Source organism: Galeopterus variegatus, unplaced genomic scaffold, assembly GCF_000696425.1.
Source record: "Galeopterus variegatus unplaced genomic scaffold, G_variegatus-3.0.2 Scaffold1234, whole genome shotgun sequence".
NCBI lineage: Eukaryota > Metazoa > Chordata > Mammalia > Dermoptera > Cynocephalidae > Galeopterus > Galeopterus variegatus.
In genome coordinates this window covers 222,433-231,700 of record NW_007727345.1, presented here as the reverse complement: position 1 = coordinate 231,700, position 9,268 = coordinate 222,433, and positions in this window count along the sequence as shown.

Genomic DNA, 9,268 nt, shown 5'->3' with positions numbered 1-9,268 from the left:
AGAGGTAACTTGAAAAAAAAAAAAAAAAGGTGCAGTCTCAGAGCTGCAGGAAGAAGACAGCAGAGATAAACGTCCCTGACAGGACCACGCCCTTCTGTCTAAGAGGCACCACTTTCCTGATTCTGTAGACAGAAGGCCCACATTTCTCTCTACACCTTTTGCCTGTACTACGGTTTCACTTTAACTTCTGGGAACATCAAAGTTCACACAGAATTTTTCCTGATTGCCTTAAAGGCTTGAAGTAAAGTGGTTAAGCTAGACAATTTTTTTTATTTCAATCAAATAAAATAATTTGTTATTAGGAGATGAGGTCCTCTCCACAAATGCCATTTATTTTGTGCAGCAGTGATAGCCGGGAAGTGAATCCAAAAGTTTGCTGTTCCAGAACTACGTGTAAGGAAAACCAAGGAAAACACTATGATTAAGGGAGGAACTATAAAAAATGAAAAAAAAAAAAATCTTAATTAAACCCATGGAGGTTTGTTTTAGTTTAGAAATAAACCATTTAGAGGAATCTGAAATAAAATTGTGGTAATTAATTTATGACTTCTGTGAAGAATTTTCTTGTATTCTACGTAGTTTCTTTCATTTTTAATGACTCATCTTTATTTAGAACTATGAGTGCAAAGCATCTAATTTGAATAGAGCTGTAAAGACTGATTTATTTGATTCATTCTTTCCTTTTTTTTTTCTTTTCCCCTCCTTCCCGTGCTTCCTTCTTTCTTTCCTTCCCACCTTCAACAAATATTTATTGAGTGATTACCATGTGCCATGCACTGCACTGAGCACTGGAACTCTTCATTTATCCTCTTCACAAAAATATTCTGGTCTTTATTAACAAAGCAACTGTTGTCTAGTCTTGTCAAAAGATATGTGCAAAGTACAATGCCAAACACGTGAAGCACATAGTTCTTCTATATATTTAACTGTCAGTAGGATTCCAATATCGGATGTAAAGAAATTGAATCTTTGCTGAAAATGAGCACGGAAATCACCACTTTGGGTGATGTCATATAATTGGTGAAAGTCTTGATCTTCTTTTGCATGTTTTGTCATTTTTCCAAAACTTTTGTGCGTCAGAATCGTGATTAAAAAAGCATATTTGGGAATATGTTTGGCAGAAGAGACTGAGTTTTTAAATGAAGTTCATTATAAGTAAATGATCTAATTTTTTTCTTTTGAGTTCCATTTCTGATAAACTTCTGAAACCTGTTACCTCACCATCTGTGAGGTGAATAGAGAAAAAAATATATATTATCTGTCCCCACAGTTCTGTAATTTTTGATTCTGACAATGCATAGTTTTGTGAAGCATCAGTTTAATAATTTCCCTTGGTAGGGGAAATGAGTTTTTTTGAATTTTAGTTAGAAAGAAAAGATACAGCTAATTATATTTTTTCTATCTAGAAAAGTGTCTTATTTGCTTTACTTAATTCCTATAGTTCTTTGGTTATGTGAAGCCACCAAAGCACTAGATGCTTGTAAAAAGGGGTTGAGTGGCAGTTAATTAATGCTTCATTTGAATTTTAACAACTTATGTCAGCAGAAGGTGCACTAAACAGCAAGAGGTGCCCTAAATGAATGAAATGAGTAAGGTTCAATGCTTTCACACAATAGGTAAGGTGAAATGTTTCTACACTTGTCTATTGTTTAGCAGAAAATTTCTATTCTCTTTAAGAAATATTCATTTTTTTGGAGATATGCCAACTTTAATTTTGGATGCACCTAATTACATAGTTTTTAATCAATAAAACTCAGGAGAAATAGACAAAGCTACAATCAAAGTGGGAGATTTTAACACATATCTTTCAGTAATTGATAGATCAAGGAGACAAAAAAATCATTAAGAACCTAAAAGATTTGAACAATACAAAACACAAGCCTGTTCTAATGGCCATATAGAACGCTTCACCCAACGAAAGGAGAATATACATTTGTATACATTTGTGTCAAGTTCTCATGAAACATTTATAAAAATTCATTCTAAGCAATTAAGTAAGTCTTCACAAATTTTCAAGATGTGTTATTATTCAGACCATATTCTATGATTGCAATGCTAACAAGTTAGAAATCAAACCAAAACGATAACTTAAAAAAATTCATGTGTGTAAATTTTAACACTTCTAAATAATCCGTGTATCAGAAATAATGGGTATTAAAAATACATGTTAAAGCAAAAGGCAGTAACTGAATTAAGCCACAAATTTTTACTGAAAACTTGTACGTGGGTACTTCAAAAAATTCATACTACTCAGCCATAAAATGAATGAAATTCTACCATTTGCAACAACATGGATGAGCCTGGAGAAAATTATCCTATATGAAACAACTCAGGTACAGAAAGAGAAATACTGCATGTTCTCACTCATAACTGGGAGCTGAAACCATACATAAACAAATGTATAATAAAGAGAGACAGAGAGAAAGAAAGAAGCAAACAATAATCACAGTAATATGTTAAACTTTTAGAAAACTAGAGGTGGAAAAGGGGAGTGGAGAGGGTGAGGGAGGGGGCTAATGAGGAATTGGTCAACAGATACAAAGAATGGTTGTGTGTTATGATGATGAATAAGCTAACTATACTGATCTAACCACCACACGTTGTACAAAATTACTGAAAATCAATGTTGTACCCCACATGTATCTATTATTTTAAAAAAATGGAATTAAAAGATAATTCGAATCCTTCTATAAACTTTTTGAAGACCCCTTGTATATGTAAACATATGTATACATGTATACATGAGCTTCAGTCTGGAAATTGACTTCCCAGGGATACTTGGGAAATAATTTTTCCTCAGGATGAGAGAAAGTGAGATTAAGTTGTTTACCAAATTAATAGACTGCAACTTCACAGGGAAGTAATACTACGTTGTCTCAGCCTGTTTGGCCACAGTCTTTGTATTGAGATCTTTTTTAAAAATTTATTGAAACATAATTGATTGTACATATCTGTGGGGTACAGAGTCGAATATAAATAACTGTGTGCAATATGCGAATCAAATCAGGATAATTAGTATATTCAACATTACACAATGTAATCACTTTTTGTCACTGTTTATCAATTTCTCACTACCCCCCCTTCCTCTTTGTCACTTCTGGTGGCCTCAGTTTTCTTCCCTCCTTTTGAAAGTTCAATGAATTATTGTGATAATATATGTGTTGTACCTTTCTTTCTTTAAAAATTTATGTTCTTTTTTAGCTCCCACTTATGAGAGAGGACATGTGGCATGTCTCTTTCTGTGCCTGGCTTATTTCACTTAACATAATTTTCTCTGAGTTCATCCGTGTTGCTGTAAATGGCAGTATTTCATTCTTTTTCATGGCAGAGTAGTATTCCACTGTTTATATATACGACATTTTCCTTATTTAGTCTTCCATTGATGAACATTTAGGTTGATTCCAACTCTTGGCTATTGCAAATAGAGCTGTGATAAACATGGGAGTGCAGGTATGCCTTCGACATGATGATTTCCATTCCTTTGGGTATATACCCAGCAACGGGATTGCTGGATTGTATGGCAGTTCTATCTGTAGTTGTCTGAGGAACCTCCCTACTGTTTTCTGTAATGGCTGCACTAATTTGCAGTCCCACTAACTGTGTAGGAGGGTTCCTCTTTCTCTGCATCCTTGCCAGTATTTGTTATTCTGTTTTTTTGATAATGGCCAGTCTAACTAGGGTGAGATGATATCTCAACATGGTTTTGACTTGCATTTCCCTGATGCTTAGTGATGTTGAGCATTTTTTCATGTGTCTGTTGGAAAGAAATATTCATTGATTTTCAAATTCACACAAGGGGCTCAGTTGGGTGCTGCTGAGCAAAGATAATAAAGATAAAGCCTCTCTCTTTTAGGAACTCTTAACTGACCAGGGGAAGAAGGAATTATAAAAGTAATTGTACATACCATAGTATATACTGGGTATCAAAGAATTAAGAAGAGTGGGGGAAATCACTGGATGAAGAGATCTTTTTCTGGATGGGAAAATAAGAAAAGACTTCAAAGATGGGACACTGAATGGAGAGTAGATTTCCATAAGTTAATATATGAGGATGAATGTTCCTCTTAAAATTGTTGAAATACAATTCAGCAAGTCAAACAGCGAAGTATAAAAAGCAAAATGACGCAAATACAGGCGAGAACTTAGGAGGTGTACTATCTATGCTCTCATTCTGAAAAATCATCAGGACTTGTTTTCAGTCTTAGGGTAAAGCAATCAGAGTTTGTATTTCACCATTAAGCATGAGTTTTTTGCAGATGTTCTTCATCAGGCTAAGGAAATTCCTTTTATTAGTAGTTTAAGAGGTCATGAATGGATGTTGAAGTTTTTCAGAACTTTTTCTGTATCCATTGAGATGATCAAATAGTTTTTCTTCTTTGTCTGTAAATGAGGGATTACGTGAGCTGAATTTTGAATGTCGAGCAGCCTTGCATTTCCAGGATACATTTCACTTGGTAGCGAGGTATTATTCTTTTTATATGTTGCTGGATTCCCCATTTATTTTCACTGCTAACTATATGTCCATATATGCCCATATATGCCCAGATTATGGTCAATTTTTGTAAATGTTTCCTATGAGTTTGAAAAGAATATGTATTTTGTGTAAGTTGGTTAAAATGTTTTATATATGTTCATTACATCATTTGTTAATCACATTGATGAAATCTTCTATAGTCATAAAGATACTTTTTGTCTGTTTTCTCAATTAGAGAGATGTGTTAAAGTTTTCTACCTTGAACACGCATTTGTCTATGTATTCTTATAGTTCTATTAATTTTTGCTTTGTATATTTTGAAGCCATTATAATTTCAATTAGATGAAATAGAAAATTACTACATTTTACTGGTATAAAATGTATTATGAAGATATCCAATTTAACTCTAGTAATGCTTTTAACCTTGAAGTTCATTTTGTCTAATATAGATACAGCACATTTCTTTTTTAAGAATTTTCATAATTTATCTTTTCTTATCATTTTAATTATTTATATTAAGTCAGTATTATTAGTGTATATTTTACATATAATAAATGTACCCACAGTTTAATGGTCTTTGAAAAATGTATACCCCTGTGTAACCATCACTACATCAAGATATAGATATAGAACGTTTCTGTCGTTCCAAAATATTGATGTCAATCTTCTGTCATTCCCAGAACTAGATGGACACTGATATGCATTCTGCCACTATAGTTTTTACTTTTGTAGAGTTTATGTAAGTGGAATCATATGGTAAGTACTACTTTGTACATTTTTTTATCTGGAATTTTTTTTTTCCCTTTGGCATGGCATGTTTTTGAGATTATGCATATTGCCACACGTATCAGTAATTTGTTCCATTTTATTGCTGAGGAGTAGTCCATTATTTGGATATATCACAATTTATTTACCCATTTCCCTACCGATATACCTTTGAGTTGCCTAAAGGTTTTGGTTATTATGAATAAAACTTCTATCAACATTCTTGAACAAATCTTTGTGTAAGCATATTTATCACAATTTATTTACCCATTTCCCTACCGATATACCTTTGAGTTGCCTAAAGCTTTTGGTTATTATGAATAAAACTTCTATCAACATTCTTGAACAAATCTTTGTGTAAGCATATGTTTTCATTTCTCTATGAGTAAAGTTACTAGGTTATATGGTAGATGTATGTATAACTTTATGAGAACCAAAGCAGTTGTACAATTTAACATTCTTACCAGCAATGCATGAAAGTTGCCGCTGGTCCAAAACCTCATCAAAACTTGGTATTTTTATTCTTTTGAATTCCAGCCATTCTTGTGGCTATGTAGTAATACCTTGTTGTGTTTCCAGTTTGCATTTTGAAGAATGAAGAATGAAGAATGATGTTGAGCATCTTTATGAATTCTTAACAGCCATTCACATATCTTCTTTGATGATCTATTCAAATATTTTGTCCATTTTAAGATTTAACTTTTTTATTGAAAAAGTTAGTAAAAGTTCTTTATATAATTGAGATACAAGTTTCTTAACAATTAAATGGTTTGCACATATTTTCTTCTAGTCATTGGCTTGACTTTTCATTCTATTAGTGATGTCTTTCCAAAAGCAGAAGTTTTAAATTTTGATGTCTGATTTATCAATTTTTTTTTCCTGTTCTGGTTGATGATTTTTGTGCCTATCTCACAAACTGATGACTACCCAAAGATTTAGAGATTTTCTTTTATGTTCCTCTTCTAGAAGTTTTATAATTTTAGCTTTTACACTTATGTCTATGATTTATTTTAAGGTAAATTTTTTGTATGATGCTTGGTAAGAATAGAGACTCATTTTTTCTTATAAAGATATCCAGTGTCTCAGCGCCAGTTTTTGAGAGAATATCTTTTCTCCAAGGGACACCTTGGCATCTATTGATAATAAAGTGCTAACATATGCATTGGTATTTTTCTGTTTCTAATCTTTCCATTGATATATAGGTCTATCCTTACACTAATACTGCATTGTCTTGATTATTTAAATCTTTCAACTTTGTCTCTTTTTTTGAAATTCTGCTTTTTTAGTTATTTTGAATATCTATATACATTTTGTCAATTTCTTGTCTATTTCTATAAAAAAGTCTGTCTAGAATTTTGTTTTATTACATTGAATCTATAGTTCAGTTTAGAGAAGATTGACATCAACAATAGTGAATCTTCCTATCAATGAACATGATACACATTTTAATTTATTTAGGCCTTCTTTAATTTCTCTCATTAATATATTATAATTTTCTGCATATAGATCTTGTATATATTTCATTAAATTTTCCTTAATGATTTCCATATTTGATATTATTTTAACTGGCACTTGAAATTGTTAAATTTCCAATTTTTCATTGTGAGTATGTGATATAATTGAATTTTGTATATTGACTTTATATCATGTGACTTGCTAAATTTACTTATTGGGGCTAGGAATTTTTGGTAGATTTCCTAGGATTTTCTACATACATTATCATTAACAAAAATTTTATTCTTTTGATTACAATCTGTATGACATTTATTTTTCTTGCCTTACTTCACTGGGTAGACCCTTGAGATTAATGTTGAAGAAAGTGATGTAAGTGTTATCCTTGTCTTGTTTCTGATTTAGAAAAGTACTCATTCTTCAATTATTAAGTATGAAATTAGTTTTAGATTTTTAATTCTTTGAGTTCGATTCTATTGTGGTCAGAAAACATATTTTGCATTATTTCAAGTCTCTTAAATTATTGAAATTTGTTTTATGTTCCAGTATATGGTCCATCTTTGTGAATGTTTATGTGAATTTGAAAAGAACGTGATTTCTGGTTTAGTTTTTAGTGGAAATTTTCAAAAATACCAATTAGGTCAATCTAGTTGATATTGTTTTTCATGTCTTTTGCATCTTTACTAATTTCCTTTTTACTTGTAACAATTTCTTAGAGAGGAGTGCTGTAATCTCTAACTATAATTGTCAATTTTTTTTGCATCTATCAGTTTTGCCAGTTCTTGCTGACTCTATTAGAGTTAGCTAACTCTACACGTTTAAGGTTGTTATGTTCTTACTGAATTGATCTTTTTGTCATTACAAACATTTCTCTTTACCCTGGTAATAATCCTTGTTCTTAAGTTTGTTACATCTGATATTAAAACAGCTTCTCCAGTTTTTGCATTGTATATCTTTCTCTCTACATTTACTTTAGTTTATCCATGTATTTAAAGTGGATTTCTTGTATTTTGTATTGCCTATTGTTCAGTGTCCATTAAAAATTGTTTCCAGTATTTTTCTACTTTCTCATTGTTTACTATAGGAAGGTGAATTTAGACTCTGTTATTCCATCATGGTCAGAGCAGAAACCTCACTCATATATTTTTTGTTTGTTCTTTCTCTATGGTTATATTTTAAATGAGTTGTTTATAAGTTACATACAAATCCTATATTTCTGTTTTTTTTTGTTTGTTTGTTTTTTAAAATGAGTCTTTAGAGTGATTGCATCACATTCTCATAATCATCATTTGAACTGTTGCTTCTTCATTTATTGCTGATCTTTGTGTTTAGGTACCAGACATGTAGAGACCTGGAATTCTGCAGCATAGGACCACAGGGCTTGGCAGAATCCCACCCCCTGGTGATGCAGTGCACATTTAAAGAAACCTCACTTCAAAGCATGTTCCAGGTCTGGTGTATAAAGAAAAACTAAACCTGGCGGTGGAATGGGATTGGATGCAACAGGGAGACCAGAAGTCTTGCAACTGTTGCTGGATCTGAATTCAGAATTGTATCCTCATTAAATGTACCAGTCTCATGAGATATGTTACTGCTCCTATCACATTAGATACAGGACTAGCATATACCTGTGTCTGCTGGTGCAGCTTATAAAACCTATTGATATATTTAGTTTTAGGGTTTGGTTTTAGATAGTTGTGGGGAAACCAGAGCTGATGACTAACCATTTAAAATTATTTTGTTTAGTACCTGAAAATTTATTGAATCAAATCCTCTTTTTGGTTAAAGTTAAGACTGTACAAAGGAGGCAGAATACATGTGCAAATAGCTTGTCAGAAACCTGCTTTCTTCTTCTTTTTAATGCCAATTTGCTATGTATACAGTGGTTTAAACCTTCTTTGTAGGTTCCTGGGCTTGATCCATTACTCATGTCCTCTGGCTGAGTTTGTACTGTCTAGGATGACTTGATTGATTCCTTCCTGACAGAATGAATTATGCCACATGGTTTATTTTCTTGTACTGTGTTGAGCTGATACTGGAGGAAATGTTAATGTTTTCAAAGCTTGCACCACAGGAAGATTGGGTTTTGAATACAAGATTAAATTCTATTAAACTTTTCCACAGTAGGTGAGGTATTTGCAATAATAATCTCTAAAAAAATTATCTGTAAATAAAATGTTGGAATTTGTAATTCTGATAACTTTGGACATAAATGAAAGTATATTGTAATTTCAAATGTCTTTTTTATCAATACATATTTAAGGTTTACTCTATCTTTTGCTTCTCAAGTTGAAAAATGAAAGATAATTTTGAGAAAGGAGAAGACTGAATAGTTGATACGTGAATTTGTAAGATTATTTTATTTTAAAACTGTGTACTTATGTCAATTTGGTGTTATGAATATAGACTTTACTGATTCAGAATTTGTGTTTATGAGGAAGCAGATTAAACGAAAGTTAATTTTTGCATTATTTGAAATGTGTTTAAGGAAATAACTAAGGAGAGCTTCATTTATGAAGAATTTTCTCAAGAAATTTAAAGATTTCTTTTTCTGGTGGATAATTATCTATTTGCATT